Genomic DNA, 4,027 nt, shown 5'->3' with positions numbered 1-4,027 from the left:
GTATTAAAACTATAATAAACGTCCGAAAATACATCGATTGAAGTCGGTTTTAAATGTCTGGAGCCCTTTTAGAACGATCTTTGATCTCATAGATCGACTGTAGAGTGATTTAGCACGCTCGATCAACGCAATTAAATGTTGCTTTCGTATAATACAGGCGGGGAAATTATTAAAGGAGCTTTTGACACTTGACAGATTTGATATAAAATAATCATAAAGGAACTAAAGAAGAGATTTTTATTTTAAAACGTTAACTGTTCTGTGGAATTTGTTAAGTTGCTGTTTTGTATTGAGTAATTGATACACAAATTTATGAGAATGAGTATTAATCATAAAAGTGAATAATAAAACAGTGCACAAGCTTGAAAAAACATGTGGCCATCTGCCCATCTCCGTTCGATTACACAACTACAAGCAATTGCAATTCTTATCACACTATTTTTTTTAGGTGCCCCAGTTTTAAACTATTTTCACAACTACAATTAAATACATTTATTTAGGTCCCAATGTCAAAGCGATAGAAGAGACTATGACGTGACCGTTTGTATCCTAAGCAACGCATCTACTTCCTGGGCTACAGTATTGACTTCGCCATCTTCTCCTCCCTCTTCCTCTCATCACTATGGATCTGAATTCTGTTACCAATGTTTTAAACTCGTTTTCATTAAATGAGCTGAAAGCTCTTAAGGCCAGTGTTGATAATGTCATGAAACTTAAGAGAAATTCTGTTAAATGCGAGGACTTCTTGGAGTTGCATTCAGATTTTGTTCAGAACAAGAGTGTTCAACATGGCACGTTGATGTCTGAACTTGAAACACTTATGGCCAAGCAAACTGCTGAGAAAACTGCCACAAAGTGGGTCACTTCCACTGGAGAAGAATATGTATGGTCTTCCTCAAATGGACACACCACGACTAAGGAGCCAATCGATATTTTAAATTATCCTGGGATATCAGAGCTTATGCATGATATCAACTCCAAGTTTGGCTGCAAGCTAAACTCATGCCTAGCAAGCATGTACAAGTCTGGTTCTTGTGCAACTAGGTACCACAACGACGACGAGGTGTCTCTTGACCAGTCGCAAGGTATCTATGTAGTTTCATTTGGAGCTGAGAGGACCATCGACATAATTCCAGAAAATGGGGATAAGCGATGTAACAGTAAATGCCATATCACCCCAAAGGACTGTAGTTTGTATATTATGAAACCGGGGTGTCAGGAATATTGTCTTCACAAGGTTCGTGCAGAGAGATCAGCTAAGGAGACTCGGTATAGCTTATCTTTTCGCTGTCAGATACCGAAGACAGATAAAAATGTAGTCAGGGAGCAGATTGTCCTTCCTACAATTCCTATGCCGCCTACCACCACCTCAACACCAATCCTTTACTACCGAAATGCTCCAAGAAAACCGAAGAGCAGGAAAACCACTGTCCTGTTTGGTACGTCAATGACAAAATTCGTACGGACAAATAAGTTGGGATTCCGGGGAAGGAAAGTAATCAATGTGTCCCAAAGTAGTGCAAAAATTAGAGACATCACTGAAAACATTGAGCATTTTCATAAAACTCGTGCAGCTGCAGAAGCTGACGATATTGAAAAAATTATATTGAGTGTTGGTACAAATGACATAAAACATTCTAAGTATGGGGTTCAGTTCCTTAGGAAGTATCTTAATGACTTAATTGACACCACTAAGCAGTTATTTCCCGCTGCAATTATAATAATCCAATGTTGTCTTCCTATTAAGTGTTTATATTCCTACATAGCGAAGAATGTTCTAGATTTTAATAATCTACTTAAAGACTTATGCCTAAATAGTAATTGCGTGTTCTTAGACTGTTTCTCAGACTTCTTAACTCGAGACTTTAGATCATGTAATGAACTTCTATACCATGATTGGCTTCATCTCAACATGAGAGGAGTAGGTTTACTTTCCACTTGGCTTAAGTTTGTTGTAAACAAACACAGTTTTGACAGGGTTGTAAATAATCTTCTGGGAATTTAAATCTTTGATCTTTTCTTTCATTTAATATTTTGATTAAGACGTTGCACCTAAAATTAAAACTCAAACAAATCTCTGATTTAATCTTTTTCTAAATTTTATGCCTCCTATTTCAGGTACATTCGGTCACTGACCATTTTCCCATATGTTAGACAATGAATCGTTTAGACTTAGAATAGGTCTTTTTGCATGCAAAAGGCCTCGTACTCAGTCAAGAAATTCACATATACATATCAACACGTTTATACCTAACAAAATTTACACATTTAATTCTCCATACACCCCACACATCAACTACAATTGTCATAATCATATGTTTCTCTTCTATTCTCTCATCATGACTTACTTTCTCCCAATTCTTCTCTCCACGACTAGGTCCATAAACACCGTATTTCCCCTAGATTCTAATATTTATTCCTCTCTACTCCTTGACAGCTCACGTTATCTTATACCATTTCTTGCTTGCTCCCACATCAAACTTTTCTTTGTAATTATCTCCTCATGGTTTATAAGAAATGTTCTTCTCCCTGGTAAGATGAATAGAGTCAAGTATTCCAGCCGCCTCAGGCGTCTAGTCTCTTTATTCATTCTTTGGGTTTTCTCTCTTAACTTTCTTTTGATAACTCTTGTTAATCCTTCTATGCTTAATCCAGGTCCCAACTCCCTATCTGTACTCTACCAAAATGTACAAGGTCTTATTCCTTTCAGTAACCTAAGCTCCTCCCATCCCCTTCTTGATGGTAATAAGATTTCCGAACTTCAATCCTTTGCTAACATAGAGCAGCCTGACATAATTGCCCTAAATGAGACTTGGCTCAAAAAGTCTATTTCTAGCAACGAAATCTTTCCTTCTTCTCAATATGAAATCTTCCGCAATGACCGCACGAGAAAGACTCATCCTCAAGATCCTAATAACCCTAAAAAGTTTAGGGAAAATGGAGGTGGTGTTTTTTTGGTTGTTCGGTCTGATCTCGATGCCACTACAACCCGACTACCAGTTAGCCTAGGTGCAGAAATGCTTGCCGTTAAAATTGCTTTTCCTAACAAAGAGAGTATTGTAATCTGTACTTGTTATAGAGTAGGAACTCTTGGGTTACCTAATCATGATGTCATAGTTAGCTATATTCGCAAGCTAGTTTCCAAAAAGAATCCCCCTAAAATCTATGTTATTGGTGATTTTAATCTCCCCCATACAGACTGGCTATCTTCATCCAGTACCGTACATATTGAGCAATCCTTCATAGATTCTTTCAGTGATCTTTCTCTCTCCCAGTTGATCACATCACCCACCCATAAAAGTGGTAATACATTAGACATTCTTCTCAGTAATTATGATAACACAATCGATAACTTGAATGTCTGTGATCCTCATTCCGTGTGCAAATCTGATCATTTTCCTGTCACTTTTTCAATTAAAGTTTGACTTGAATGATCTTATTTTTTTCCACAAAGTTCTTAACAATTTAATTCCTGTATCGCTGCCTCACTATCTCTCTTTATATCAGGGCACTTCTCGACTAAGACGTTGCCACCTCGACAGTCTGTCTATTGTGTCATCAATTTTACCTAAGTTAAGTCAGAATTCACACACCACATGTACCTCAAATAGCCCACTGGCAAAATCATTTTTCTATAGAACCCATATACTGTGGAATGGACTCCCTTTACAGGTAAGACAGATTGTGTCTACTAGTCTTTTCAAAGCTGAGGTCACTAAGCATCTATGGAAATGTTTATTGGATAGTGAAACAACAGTCTAGCCTAGTCTCTTTGCTCCCCATATTATTATTATTTTTGTTTTATTAATTTTTTCATCTACCTTCCTATACTTTCAACATCATATCACACTTCACCCGCACACCTTCTCACACATTAATGACCATTTCAGACCTGTATCTAATGTATCTGGAATTTGACGTATTGAAATTCCAATTTTGACTCTATATCCACAGTTATTCACCATGGATTTGTTTGTTATTAAATAGTTTTTCATAAATTTTTGGATTTAGATTAATTCGATGTAAT

General features: G+C 36.9%; 1 protein-coding gene across 2 annotated transcripts in view; it reads left to right on the top strand.

Annotated features, from left to right (window-relative positions):
- Positions 1–455: 455 nt before the first annotated feature.
- The window catches only part of LOC134819618 (uncharacterized), a 28,053-nt gene continuing 24,481 nt past the window's right edge, over positions 456–4,027 (top strand). For both annotated transcript variants that reach the window (XM_063829642.1, XM_063829640.1), the window contains exon 1: positions 456–500. The gene's annotated coding sequence lies outside the window, so the exon portion shown is untranslated. The remainder of the gene's footprint in view (positions 501–4,027) is intronic.

This window comes from Bolinopsis microptera, chromosome 8 (genome assembly GCF_026151205.1).
Source record: "Bolinopsis microptera isolate Bmic1 chromosome 8, MBARI_Bmic_1.0, whole genome shotgun sequence".
NCBI lineage: Eukaryota > Metazoa > Ctenophora > Tentaculata > Lobata > Bolinopsidae > Bolinopsis > Bolinopsis microptera.
This window is presented reverse-complemented; position numbering and strand designations above follow the sequence as displayed.